The 14,363-nt window shown below is 46.0% G+C and overlaps 6 non-coding genes across 6 annotated transcripts; all 6 read left to right on the top strand.

Annotated features, from left to right (window-relative positions):
- Positions 1–1,886: 1,886 nt before the first annotated feature.
- Positions 1,887–2,077, top strand: LOC130323405 (U2 spliceosomal RNA). The gene has a single exon (XR_008868719.1). It is a non-coding gene; the product is annotated as a U2 spliceosomal RNA (small nuclear RNA).
- A 2,070-nt stretch (positions 2,078–4,147) lies between these two features.
- On the top strand, positions 4,148–4,338 carry LOC130323404 (U2 spliceosomal RNA). Its single transcript, XR_008868718.1, has one exon. It is a non-coding gene; the product is annotated as a U2 spliceosomal RNA (small nuclear RNA).
- A 2,079-nt stretch (positions 4,339–6,417) lies between these two features.
- On the top strand, positions 6,418–6,608 carry LOC130323403 (U2 spliceosomal RNA). Its single transcript, XR_008868717.1, has one exon. It is a non-coding gene; the product is annotated as a U2 spliceosomal RNA (small nuclear RNA).
- Positions 6,609–8,677: 2,069 nt separating this feature from the next.
- Positions 8,678–8,868, top strand: LOC130323397 (U2 spliceosomal RNA). Its single transcript, XR_008868714.1, has one exon. It is a non-coding gene; the product is annotated as a U2 spliceosomal RNA (small nuclear RNA).
- A 2,082-nt stretch (positions 8,869–10,950) lies between these two features.
- On the top strand, positions 10,951–11,141 carry LOC130323394 (U2 spliceosomal RNA). The gene has a single exon (XR_008868711.1). It is a non-coding gene; the product is annotated as a U2 spliceosomal RNA (small nuclear RNA).
- A 2,071-nt stretch (positions 11,142–13,212) lies between these two features.
- Positions 13,213–13,403, top strand: LOC130323385 (U2 spliceosomal RNA). The gene has a single exon (XR_008868703.1). It is a non-coding gene; the product is annotated as a U2 spliceosomal RNA (small nuclear RNA).
- The last annotated feature ends 960 nt before the right edge of the window (positions 13,404–14,363 follow it).

Genomic DNA, 14,363 nt, shown 5'->3' with positions numbered 1-14,363 from the left:
TTAATTGGATCATTTGAGTAGCCAGCACACCTGTGCAGGTAGGGCATGACATGATAGGCAGCTGCCTTGATAGCGGGTGGGTGCTGAATGTTCCTAATTGACAAAATAAGATTAATGCTTATGAAGAAATATAAAATCTCATCCCTTCCCCAATATCGCGCCACACCCCTACCCCTTAATTCCCTGGTTGAACTTGATGGACATATGTCTTTTTTCGACCGTACTAACTATGTAACTATGTAACATAACATGGGGGGGGGGGGGGGGGGGGGTCTCCTGGCTGTTCACACAGGTGTGTCATTGCTGTACATTGACCATGCATTGCTTCTGTGGTATTGCAAAGGCAAAGACAAATGCTTCCAGCCATCCATTGCACTAATGGATTGGTCATCAGCTGGCTGTCTATGTCCCGCATCAATATAGACCAAAGTACAGAGGGTTAGGCTATGCTATTGTGCACCTACCTGATGCATCAGAAGGTGCGAGGCCCTTGCTAAATTCTGTGCACAGACTTTGAGATCTATACTTTAGACTGTATCTAAACCTGCTCCAACATGGACTGACATTCTGGCCTACTTTCAGCCGATGCGACTTGTCTGTCGCTGAACAGTCGCTTTTTATGTATTCAGCACCTATGTATAATGTTGTAAAAATGCTCTAGAAGCTAAAGTCGCAGAAATGTCACACATATTTGGCCTGCAACTTTCTGTGCGACAAATTCAGACAGGAAAAATCAGTATAAATCCTTAGAAAATTATCCCCCAGTGTCTCCATCTGCTGGCGGTATTGAATAAGCATTGCTGCACTGATGGGGTATGCATTAGACGAAAAAAAAGAAGAAAAAGAAGAATAATACGCCCAGAAAAGAGGCGAAAAGGAGAAAAACGTAAAAAAACGTGAAAAAAAAGTAAGAGGAAGAGAAGGGAAAAAAAGGTGGAAATGGGTTTAAAAGTGATTTCGGCGGAGAAATATATATATATATATATATATATATATATATATATATATATATACGCGCACACACACACATATATATAAACGTATTCTCCGTTGAGATATTGCAGCCGCTGCTGTGTCCAGGCCCAGGAGCCTTAGCACTGTGCTGTGATGTCACTCAATACCACTGACATCACTAGGTGTAAACAACATCTCTCCTTTGCTGTGTATGTGACTATGGAGCTGTTTGGTGATGTCGTCTATTATGGCCTTCATAGAAGCAACAGGAGATTGTTGCATCCATCTAGAACCCTCAGAACTACAGTGCTATGATGTCACTCACTTCCACAGGCCTTGCAGAGTGTAAACAACAACAACCCAGCTTTGTTGTGTATGTAACCATAGGGATTTGTGATGTCACCTAGAACCTTCACAGCAGCGACAGCTTTATGAGGAGCATCAGCACTGCTCTGCCTGAGCAGAACCATCACCGCCATAGGTTGTCAAATAACCCGGATTTAACCCACACAGGTAAGTCCAATGGGGTGCAGGCATGTCCTCTATGCTTACAGCTTCCCGTGGGTGTTGGTTTGATACCGTTTGGGGACAGCCAAGGAGGCATCTGCAGGCAACAAAGGTAGGTGTGTGCTTGTGTGTGTGTTTCCTATGCAGATCCTAAGCCCAGTGTCACATGCAAGTAGGAGGAGTAAGAAGGGTTCCTGGCAAATCCGGGTTATGGATTGCATTTAAAAAGGCCCCGTGGGAGTGCAATGGGCCCCTGTCTTGCTGCTTAGCAATAATGGTATGGGTTTAGGTTCTGCTGTGTGTACTGGTGGTTGACTGCCCCCCAGCCCAGAGTGTGCATGGAAAATTGTCTGGCAGCCTCCCTGACAGCAAGCAGTGATAGTGCCCATGAAGGGGACCTTGTTGGGCCCGCCCCTTTCACGGTTATCGCTTCTCGGCCTTTTGGCTAAGATCAAGTGTAGTATCTGTTCTTATCAGTTTAATATCTGATACGTCCCCTATCTGGGGACCATATATTAAATGGATTTTTGAGAACGGGGGCCGATTTCGAAGCTTGCTTCCGTCGCCCTATGCATTGACCCGATATGGCAGTATCTTCGGGTACAGTGCACCACCCCCTTACAGGGTTAAAAAGAAAGATTCCTACTTTCATTGCTACCTGCTTGCTGGCTAGCCAGCTAGCCAGCCCTGTGGGCCTTGCTGCTGCAGCCAAAAAACAAAAGGTGGTGCTGCTGCTGCTGCTTCTGCTTGTGTCTGGCCGCTGTTGGAGCGTCCAGGCACAGGACTTCTGCTGCTGCTGACTAAATGGCCTCCTTAATTGGATCATTTGAGTAGCCAGCACACCTGTGCAGGTAGGGCATAACATGATAGGCAGCTGCCTTGATAGCGGGTGGGTGCTGAATGTTCCTAATTGACAAAATAAGATTAATGCTTATGAAGAAATATAAAATCTCATCCCTTCCCCAATATCGCGCCACACCCCTACCCCTTAATTCCCTGGTTGAACTTGATGGACATATGTCTTTTTTCGACCGTACTAACTATGTAACTATGTAACATAACATGGGGGGGGGGGGTCTCCTGGCTGTTCACACAGGTGTGTCACTGCTGTACATTGACCATGCATTGCTTCTGTGGTATTGCAAAGGCAAAGACAAATGCTTCCAGCCATCCATTGCACTAATGGATTGGTCATCAGCTGGCTGTCTATGTCCCGCATCAATATAGACCAAAGTACAGAGGGTTAGGCTATGCTATTGTGCACCTACCTGATGCATCAGAAGGTGCGAGGCCCTTGCTAAATTCTGTGCACAGACTTTGAGATCTATACTTTAGACTGTATCTAAACCTGCTCCAACATGGACTGACATTCTGGCCTACTTTCAGCCGATGCGACTTGTCTGTCGCTGAACAGTCGCTTTTTATGTATTCAGCACCTATGTATAATGTTGTAAAAATGCTCTAGAAGCTAAAGTCGCAGAAATGTCACACATATTTGGCCTGCAACTTTCTGTGCGACAAATTCAGACAGGAAAAATCAGTATAAATCCTTAGAAAATTATCCCCCAGTGTCTCCATCTGCTGGCGGTATTGAATAAGCATTGCTGCACTGATGGGGTATGCATTAGACGAAAAAAAAGAAGAAAAAGAAGAATAATACGCCCAGAAAAGAGGCGAAAAGGAGAAAAACGTAAAAAAACGTGAAAAAAAAGTAAGAGGAAGAGAAGGGAAAAAAAGGTGGAAATGGGTTTAAAAGTGATTTCGGCGGAGAAATATATATATATATATATATATATATATATATATATATATACGCGCACACACACACATATATATAAACGTATTCTCCGTTGAGATATTGCAGCCGCTGCTGTGTCCAGGCCCAGGAGCCTTAGCACTGTGCTGTGATGTCACTCAATACCACTGACATCACTAGGTGTAAACAACATCTCTCCTTTGCTGTGTATGTGACTATGGAGCTGTTTGGTGATGTCGTCTATTATGGCCTTCATAGAAGCAACAGGAGATTGTTGCATCCATCTAGAACCCTCAGAACTACAGTGCTATGATGTCACTCACTTCCACAGGCCTTGCAGAGTGTAAACAACAACAACCCAGCTTTGTTGTGTATGTAACCATAGGGATTTGTGATGTCACCTAGAACCTTCACAGCAGCGACAGCTTTATGAGGAGCATCAGCACTGCTCTGCCTGAGCAGAACCATCACCGCCATAGGTTGTCAAATAACCCGGATTTAACCCACACAGGTAAGTCCAATGGGGTGCAGGCATGTCCTCTATGCTTACAGCTTCCCGTGGGTGTTGGTTTGATACCGTTTGGGGACAGCCAAGGAGGCATCTGCAGGCAACAAAGGTAGGTGTGTGCTTGTGTGTGTGTTTCCTATGCAGATCCTAAGCCCAGTGTCACATGCAAGTAGGAGGAGTAAGAAGGGTTCCTGGCAAATCCGGGTTATGGATTGCATTTAAAAAGGCCCCGTGGGAGTGCAATGGGCCCCTGTCTTGCTGCTTAGCAATAATGGTATGGGTTTAGGTTCTGCTGTGTGTACTGGTGGTTGACTGCCCCCCAGCCCAGAGTGTGCATGGAAAATTGTCTGGCAGCCTCCCTGACAGCAAGCAGTGATAGTGCCCATGAAGGGGACCTTGTTGGGCCCGCCCCTTTCACGGTTATCGCTTCTCGGCCTTTTGGCTAAGATCAAGTGTAGTATCTGTTCTTATCAGTTTAATATCTGATACGTCCCCTATCTGGGGACCATATATTAAATGGATTTTTGAGAACGGGGGCCGATTTCGAAGCTTGCTTCCGTCGCCCTATGCATTGACCCGATATGGCAGTATCTTCGGGTACAGTGCACCACCCCCTTACAGGGTTAAAAAGAAAGATTCCTACTTTCATTGCTACCTGCTTGCTGGCTAGCCAGCTAGCCAGCCCTGTGGGCCTTGCTGCTGCAGCCAAAAAACAAAAGGTGGTGCTGCTGCTGCTGCTTCTGCTTGTGTCTGGCCGCTGTTGGAGCGTCCAGGCACAGGACTTCTGCTGCTGCTGACTAAATGGCCTCCTTAATTGGATCATTTGAGTAGCCAGCACACCTGTGCAGGTAGGGCATGACATGATAGGCAGCTGCCTTGATAGCGGGTGGGTGCTGAATGTTCCTAATTGACAAAATAAGATTAATGCTTATGAAGAAATATAAAATCTCATCCCTTCCCCAATATCGCGCCACACCCCTACCCCTTAATTCCCTGGTTGAACTTGATGGACATATGTCTTTTTTCGACCGTACTAACTATGTAACTATGTAACATAACATGGGGGGGGGGGGGGGGGGGGGGTCTCCTGGCTGTTCACACAGGTGTGTCATTGCTGTACATTGACCATGCATTGCTTCTGTGGTATTGCAAAGGCAAAGACAAATGCTTCCAGCCATCCATTGCACTAATGGATTGGTCATCAGCTGGCTGTCTATGTCCCGCATCAATATAGACCAAAGTACAGAGGGTTAGGCTATGCTATTGTGCACCTACCTGATGCATCAGAAGGTGCGAGGCCCTTGCTAAATTCTGTGCACAGACTTTGAGATCTATACTTTAGACTGTATCTAAACCTGCTCCAACATGGACTGACATTCTGGCCTACTTTCAGCCGATGCGACTTGTCTGTCGCTGAACAGTCGCTTTTTATGTATTCAGCACCTATGTATAATGTTGTAAAAATGCTCTAGAAGCTAAAGTCGCAGAAATGTCACACATATTTGGCCTGCAACTTTCTGTGCGACAAATTCAGACAGGAAAAATCAGTATAAATCCTTAGAAAATTATCCCCCAGTGTCTCCATCTGCTGGCGGTATTGAATAAGCATTGCTGCACTGATGGGGTATGCATTAGACGAAAAAAAAGAAGAAAAAGAAGAATAATACGCCCAGAAAAGAGGCGAAAAGGAGAAAAACGTAAAAAAACGTGAAAAAAAAAGTAAGAGGAAGAGAAGGGAAAAAAAGGTGGAAATGGGTTTAAAAGTGATTTCGGCGGAGAAATATATATATATATATATATATATATATATATATATATACGCGCACACACACACATATATATAAACGTATTCTCCGTTGAGATATTGCAGCCGCTGCTGTGTCCAGGCCCAGGAGCCTTAGCACTGTGCTGTGATGTCACTCAATACCACTGACATCACTAGGTGTAAACAACATCTCTCCTTTGCTGTGTATGTGACTATGGAGCTGTTTGGTGATGTCGTCTATTATGGCCTTCATAGAAGCAACAGGAGATTGTTGCATCCATCTAGAACCCTCAGAACTACAGTGCTATGATGTCACTCACTTCCACAGGCCTTGCAGAGTGTAAACAACAACAACCCAGCTTTGTTGTGTATGTAACCATAGGGATTTGTGATGTCACCTAGAACCTTCACAGCAGCGACAGCTTTATGAGGAGCATCAGCACTGCTCTGCCTGAGCAGAACCATCACCGCCATAGGTTGTCAAATAACCCGGATTTAACCCACACAGGTAAGTCCAATGGGGTGCAGGCATGTCCTCTATGCTTACAGCTTCCCGTGGGTGTTGGTTTGATACCGTTTGGGGACAGCCAAGGAGGCATCTGCAGGCAACAAAGGTAGGTGTGTGCTTGTGTGTGTGTTTCCTATGCAGATCCTAAGCCCAGTGTCACATGCAAGTAGGAGGAGTAAGAAGGGTTCCTGGCAAATCCGGGTTATGGATTGCATTTAAAAAGGCCCCGTGGGAGTGCAATGGGCCCCTGTCTTGCTGCTTAGCAATAATGGTATGGGTTTAGGTTCTGCTGTGTGTACTGGTGGTTGACTGCCCCCCAGCCCAGAGTGTGCATGGAAAATTGTCTGGCAGCCTCCCTGACAGCAAGCAGTGATAGTGCCCATGAAGGGGACCTTGTTGGGCCCGCCCCTTTCACGGTTATCGCTTCTCGGCCTTTTGGCTAAGATCAAGTGTAGTATCTGTTCTTATCAGTTTAATATCTGATACGTCCCCTATCTGGGGACCATATATTAAATGGATTTTTGAGAACGGGGGCCGATTTCGAAGCTTGCTTCCGTCGCCCTATGCATTGACCCGATATGGCAGTATCTTCGGGTACAGTGCACCACCCCCTTACAGGGTTAAAAAGAAAGATTCCTACTTTCATTGCTACCTGCTTGCTGGCTAGCCAGCTAGCCAGCCCTGTGGGCCTTGCTGCTGCAGCCAAAAAACAAAAGGTGGTGCTGCTGCTGCTGCTTCTGCTTGTGTCTGGCCGCTGTTGGAGCGTCCAGGCACAGGACTTCTGCTGCTGCTGACTAAATGGCCTCCTTAATTGGATCATTTGAGTAGCCAGCACACCTGTGCAGGTAGGGCATGACATGATAGGCAGCTGCCTTGATAGCGGGTGGGTGCTGAATGTTCCTAATTGACAAAATAAGATTAATGCTTATGAAGAAATATAAAATCTCATCCCTTCCCCAATATCGCGCCACACCCCTACCCCTTAATTCCCTGGTTGAACTTGATGGACATATGTCTTTTTTCGACCGTACTAACTATGTAACTATGTAACATAACATGGGGGGGGGGGGGTCTGCTGGCTGTTCACACAGGTGTGTCACTGCTGTACATTGACCATGCATTGCTTCTGTGGTATTGCAAAGGCAAAGACAAATGCTTCCAGCCATCCATTGCACTAATGGATTGGTCATCAGCTGGCTGTCTATGTCCCGCATCAATATAGACCAAAGTACAGAGGGTTAGGCTATGCTATTGTGCACCTACCTGATGCATCAGAAGGTGCGAGGCCCTTGCTAAATTCTGTGCACAGACTTTGAGATCTATACTTTAGACTGTATCTAAACCTGCTCCAACATGGACTGACATTCTGGCCTACTTTCAGCCGATGCGACTTGTCTGTCGCTGAACAGTCGCTTTTTATGTATTCAGCACCTATGTATAATGTTGTAAAAATGCTCTAGAAGCTAAAGTCGCAGAAATGTCACACATATTTGGCCTGCAACTTTCTGTGCGACAAATTCAGACAGGAAAAATCAGTATAAATCCTTAGAAAATTATCCCCCAGTGTCTCCATCTGCTGGCGGTATTGAATAAGCATTGCTGCACTGATGGGGTATGCATTAGACGAAAAAAAAGAAGAAAAAGAAGAATAATACGCCCAGAAAAGAGGCGAAAAGGAGAAAAACGTAAAAAAACGTGAAAAAAAAGTAAGAGGAAGAGAAGGGAAAAAAAGGTGGAAATGGGTTTAAAAGTGATTTCGGCGGAGAAATATATATATATATATATATATATATATATATATATATACGCGCACACACACACATATATATAAACGTATTCTCCGTTGAGATATTGCAGCCGCTGCTGTGTCCAGGCCCAGGAGCCTTAGCACTGTGCTGTGATGTCACTCAATACCACTGACATCACTAGGTGTAAACAACATCTCTCCTTTGCTGTGTATGTGACTATGGAGCTGTTTGGTGATGTCGTCTATTATGGCCTTCATAGAAGCAACAGGAGATTGTTGCATCCATCTAGAACCCTCAGAACTACAGTGCTATGATGTCACTCACTTCCACAGGCCTTGCAGAGTGTAAACAACAACAACCCAGCTTTGTTGTGTATGTAACCATAGGGATTTGTGATGTCACCTAGAACCTTCACAGCAGCGACAGCTTTATGAGGAGCATCAGCACTGCTCTGCCTGAGCAGAACCATCACCGCCATAGGTTGTCAAATAACCCGGATTTAACCCACACAGGTAAGTCCAATGGGGTGCAGGCATGTCCTCTATGCTTACAGCTTCCCGTGGGTGTTGGTTTGATACCGTTTGGGGACAGCCAAGGAGGCATCTGCAGGCAACAAAGGTAGGTGTGTGCTTGTGTGTGTGTTTCCTATGCAGATCCTAAGCCCAGTGTCACATGCAAGTAGGAGGAGTAAGAAGGGTTCCTGGCAAATCCGGGTTATGGATTGCATTTAAAAAGGCCCCGTGGGAGTGCAATGGGCCCCTGTCTTGCTGCTTAGCAATAATGGTATGGGTTTAGGTTCTGCTGTGTGTACTGGTGGTTGACTGCCCCCCAGCCCAGAGTGTGCATGGAAAATTGTCTGGCAGCCTCCCTGACAGCAAGCAGTGATAGTGCCCATGAAGGGGACCTTGTTGGGCCCGCCCCTTTCACGGTTATCGCTTCTCGGCCTTTTGGCTAAGATCAAGTGTAGTATCTGTTCTTATCAGTTTAATATCTGATACGTCCCCTATCTGGGGACCATATATTAAATGGATTTTTGAGAACGGGGGCCGATTTCGAAGCTTGCTTCCGTCGCCCTATGCATTGACCCGATATGGCAGTATCTTCGGGTACAGTGCACCACCCCCTTACAGGGTTAAAAAGAAAGATTCCTACTTTCATTGCTACCTGCTTGCTGGCTAGCCAGCTAGCCAGCCCTGTGGGCCTTGCTGCTGCAGCCAAAAAACAAAAGGTGGTGCTGCTGCTGCTGCTTCTGCTTGTGTCTGGCCGCTGTTGGAGCGTCCAGGCACAGGACTTCTGCTGCTGCTGACTAAATGGCCTCCTTAATTGGATCATTTGAGTAGCCAGCACACCTGTGCAGGTAGGGCATGACATGATAGGCAGCTGCCTTGATAGCGGGTGGGTGCTGAATGTTCCTAATTGACAAAATAAGATTAATGCTTATGAAGAAATATAAAATCTCATCCCTTCCCCAATATCGCGCCACACCCCTACCCCTTAATTCCCTGGTTGAACTTGATGGACATATGTCTTTTTTCGACCGTACTAACTATGTAACTATGTAACATAACATGGGGGGGGGGGGGGGGGGGGTCTCCTGGCTGTTCACACAGGTGTGTCATTGCTGTACATTGACCATGCATTGCTTCTGTGGTATTGCAAAGGCAAAGACAAATGCTTCCAGCCATCCATTGCACTAATGGATTGGTCATCAGCTGGCTGTCTATGTCCCGCATCAATATAGACCAAAGTACAGAGGGTTAGGCTATGCTATTGTGCACCTACCTGATGCATCAGAAGGTGCGAGGCCCTTGCTAAATTCTGTGCACAGACTTTGAGATCTATACTTTAGACTGTATCTAAACCTGCTCCAACATGGACTGACATTCTGGCCTACTTTCAGCCGATGCGACTTGTCTGTCGCTGAACAGTCGCTTTTTATGTATTCAGCACCTATGTATAATGTTGTAAAAATGCTCTAGAAGCTAAAGTCGCAGAAATGTCACACATATTTGGCCTGCAACTTTCTGTGCGACAAATTCAGACAGGAAAAATCAGTATAAATCCTTAGAAAATTATCCCCCAGTGTCTCCATCTGCTGGCGGTATTGAATAAGCATTGCTGCACTGATGGGGTATGCATTAGACGAAAAAAAAGAAGAAAAAGAAGAATAATACGCCCAGAAAAGAGGCGAAAAGGAGAAAAACGTAAAAAAACGTGAAAAAAAAGTAAGAGGAAGAGAAGGGAAAAAAAGGTGGAAATGGGTTTAAAAGTGATTTCGGCGGAGAAATATATATATATATATATATATATATATATATATATATATATATACGCGCACACACACACATATATATAAACGTATTCTCCGTTGAGATATTGCAGCCGCTGCTGTGTCCAGGCCCAGGAGCCTTAGCACTGTGCTGTGATGTCACTCAATACCACTGACATCACTAGGTGTAAACAACATCTCTCCTTTGCTGTGTATGTGACTATGGAGCTGTTTGGTGATGTCGTCTATTATGGCCTTCATAGAAGCAACAGGAGATTGTTGCATCCATCTAGAACCCTCAGAACTACAGTGCTATGATGTCACTCACTTCCACAGGCCTTGCAGAGTGTAAACAACAACAACCCAGCTTTGTTGTGTATGTAACCATAGGGATTTGTGATGTCACCTAGAACCTTCACAGCAGCGACAGCTTTATGAGGAGCATCAGCACTGCTCTGCCTGAGCAGAACCATCACCGCCATAGGTTGTCAAATAACCCGGATTTAACCCACACAGGTAAGTCCAATGGGGTGCAGGCATGTCCTCTATGCTTACAGCTTCCCGTGGGTGTTGGTTTGATACCGTTTGGGGACAGCCAAGGAGGCATCTGCAGGCAACAAAGGTAGGTGTGTGCTTGTGTGTGTGTTTCCTATGCAGATCCTAAGCCCAGTGTCACATGCAAGTAGGAGGAGTAAGAAGGGTTCCTGGCAAATCCGGGTTATGGATTGCATTTAAAAAGGCCCCGTGGGAGTGCAATGGGCCCCTGTCTTGCTGCTTAGCAATAATGGTATGGGTTTAGGTTCTGCTGTGTGTACTGGTGGTTGACTGCCCCCCAGCCCAGAGTGTGCATGGAAAATTGTCTGGCAGCCTCCCTGACAGCAAGCAGTGATAGTGCCCATGAAGGGGACCTTGTTGGGCCCGCCCCTTTCACGGTTATCGCTTCTCGGCCTTTTGGCTAAGATCAAGTGTAGTATCTGTTCTTATCAGTTTAATATCTGATACGTCCCCTATCTGGGGACCATATATTAAATGGATTTTTGAGAACGGGGGCCGATTTCGAAGCTTGCTTCCGTCGCCCTATGCATTGACCCGATATGGCAGTATCTTCGGGTACAGTGCGCCACCCCCTTACAGGGTTAAAAAGAAAGATTCCTACTTTCATTGCTACCTGCTTGCTGGCTAGCCAGCTAGCCAGCCCTGTGGGCCTTGCTGCTGCAGCCAAAAAACAAAAGGTGGTGCTGCTGCTGCTGCTTCTGCTTGTGTCTGGCCGCTGTTGGAGCGTCCAGGCACAGGACTTCTGCTGCTGCTGACTAAATGGCCTCCTTAATTGGATCATTTGAGTAGCCAGCACACCTGTGCAGGTAGGGCATGACATGATAGGCAGCTGCCTTGATAGCGGGTGGGTGCTGAATGTTCCTAATTGACAAAATAAGATTAATGCTTATGAAGAAATATAAAATCTCATCCCTTCCCCAATATCGCGCCACACCCCTACCCCTTAATTCCCTGGTTGAACTTGATGGACATATGTCTTTTTTCGACCGTACTAACTATGTAACTATGTAACATAACATGGGGGGGGGGGGGGGGGGGTCTCCTGGCTGTTCACACAGGTGTGTCATTGCTGTACATTGACCATGCATTGCTTCTGTGGTATTGCAAAGGCAAAGACAAATGCTTCCAGCCATCCATTGCACTAATGGATTGGTCATCAGCTGGCTGTCTATGTCCCGCATCAATATAGACCAAAGTACAGAGGGTTAGGCTATGCTATTGTGCACCTACCTGATGCATCAGAAGGTGCGAGGCCCTTGCTAAATTCTGTGCACAGACTTTGAGATCTATACTTTAGACTGTATCTAAACCTGCTCCAACATGGACTGACATTCTGGCCTACTTTCAGCCGATGCGACTTGTCTGTCGCTGAACAGTCGCTTTTTATGTATTCAGCACCTATGTATAATGTTGTAAAAATGCTCTAGAAGCTAAAGTCGCAGAAATGTCACACATATTTGGCCTGCAACTTTCTGTGCGACAAATTCAGACAGGAAAAATCAGTATAAATCCTTAGAAAATTATCCCCCAGTGTCTCCATCTGCTGGCGGTATTGAATAAGCATTGCTGCACTGATGGGGTATGCATTAGACGAAAAAAAAGAAGAAAAAGAAGAATAATACGCCCAGAAAAGAGGCGAAAAGGAGAAAAACGTAAAAAAAAAGTAAGAGGAAGAGAAGGGAAAAAAAGGTGGAAATGGGTTTAAAAGTGATTTCGGCGGAGAAATATATATATATATATATATATATATATATATATATATATATATACGCGCACACACACACATATATATAAACGTATTCTCCGTTGAGATATTGCAGCCGCTGCTGTGTCCAGGCCCAGGAGCCTTAGCACTGTGCTGTGATGTCACTCAATACCACTGACATCACTAGGTGTAAACAACATCTCTCCTTTGCTGTGTATGTGACTATGGAGCTGTTTGGTGATGTCGTCTATTATGGCCTTCATAGAAGCAACAGGAGATTGTTGCATCCATCTAGAACCCTCAGAACTACAGTGCTATGATGTCACTCACTTCCACAGGCCTTGCAGAGTGTAAACAACAACAACCCAGCTTTGTTGTGTATGTAACCATAGGGATTTGTGATGTCACCTAGAACCTTCACAGCAGCGACAGCTTTATGAGGAGCATCAGCACTGCTCTGCCTGAGCAGAACCATCACCGCCATAGGTTGTCAAATAACCCGGATTTAACCCACACAGGTAAGTCCAATGGGGTGCAGGCATGTCCTCTATGCTTACAGCTTCCCGTGGGTGTTGGTTTGATACCGTTTGGGGACAGCCAAGGAGGCATCTGCAGGCAACAAAGGTAGGTGTGTGCTTGTGTGTGTGTTTCCTATGCAGATCCTAAGCCCAGTGTCACATGCAAGTAGGAGGAGTAAGAAGGGTTCCTGGCAAATCCGGGTTATGGATTGCATTTAAAAAGGCCCCGTGGGAGTGCAATGGGCCCCTGTCTTGCTGCTTAGCAATAATGGTATGGGTTTAGGTTCTGCTGTGTGTACTGGTGGTTGACTGCCCCCCAGCCCAGAGTGTGCATGGAAAATTGTCTGGCAGCCTCCCTGACAGCAAGCAGTGATAGTGCCCATGAAGGGGACCTTGTTGGGCCCGCCCCTTTCACGGTTATCGCTTCTCGGCCTTTTGGCTAAGATCAAGTGTAGTATCTGTTCTTATCAGTTTAATATCTGATACGTCCCCTATCTGGGGACCATATATTAAATGGATTTTTGAGAACGGGGGCCGATTTCGAAGCTTGCTTCCGTCGCCCTATGCATTGACCCGATATGGCAGTATCTTCGGGTACAGTGCACCACCCCCTTACAGGGTTAAAAAGAAAGATTCCTACTTTCATTGCTACCTGCTTGCTGGCTAGCCAGCTAGCCAGCCCTGTGGGCCTTGCTGCTGCAGCCAAAAAACAAAAGGTGGTGCTGCTGCTGCTGCTTCTGCTTGTGTCTGGCCGCTGTTGGAGCGTCCAGGCACAGGACTTCTGCTGCTGCTGACTAAATGGCCTCCTTAATTGGATCATTTGAGTAGCCAGCACACCTGTGCAGGTAGGGCATGACATGATAGGCAGCTGCCTTGATAGCGGGTGGGTGCTGAATGTTCCTAATTGACAAAATAAGATTAATGCTTATGAAGAAATATAAAATCTCATCCCTTCCCCAATATCGCGCCACACCCCTACCCCTTAATTCCCTGGTTGAACTTGATGGACATATGTCTTTTTTCGACCGTACTAACTATGTAACTATGTAACATAACATGGGGGGGGGGGGGGGGGGGGGGTCTCCTGGCTGTTCACACAGGTGTGTCATTGCTGTACATTGACCATGCATTGCTTCTGTGGTATTGCAAAGGCAAAGACAAATGCTTCCAGCCATCCATTGCACTAATGGATTGGTCATCAGCTGGCTGTCTATGTCCCGCATCAATATAGACCAAAGTACAGAGGGTTAGGCTATGCTATTGTGCACCTACCTGATGCATCAGAAGGTGCGAGGCCCTTGCTAAATTCTGTGCACAGACTTTGAGATCTATACTTTAGACTGTATCTAAACCTGCTCCAACATGGACTGACATTCTGGCCTACTTTCAGCCGATGCGACTTGTCTGTCGCTGAACAGTCGCTTTTTATGTATTCAGCACCTATGTATAATGTTGTAAAAATGCTCTAGAAGCTAAAGTCGCAGAAATGTCACACATATTTGGCCTGCAACTTTCTGTGCGACAAATTCAGACAGGAAAAATCAGTATAAATCCTTAGAAAATTATCCCC

Source organism: Hyla sarda, unplaced genomic scaffold (genome assembly GCF_029499605.1).
Source record: "Hyla sarda isolate aHylSar1 unplaced genomic scaffold, aHylSar1.hap1 scaffold_2481, whole genome shotgun sequence".
NCBI lineage: Eukaryota > Metazoa > Chordata > Amphibia > Anura > Hylidae > Hyla > Hyla sarda.
The sequence above is the reverse complement of the archived record's forward strand: the minus strand, read 5'-3'. Positions and strand labels throughout refer to the sequence as shown.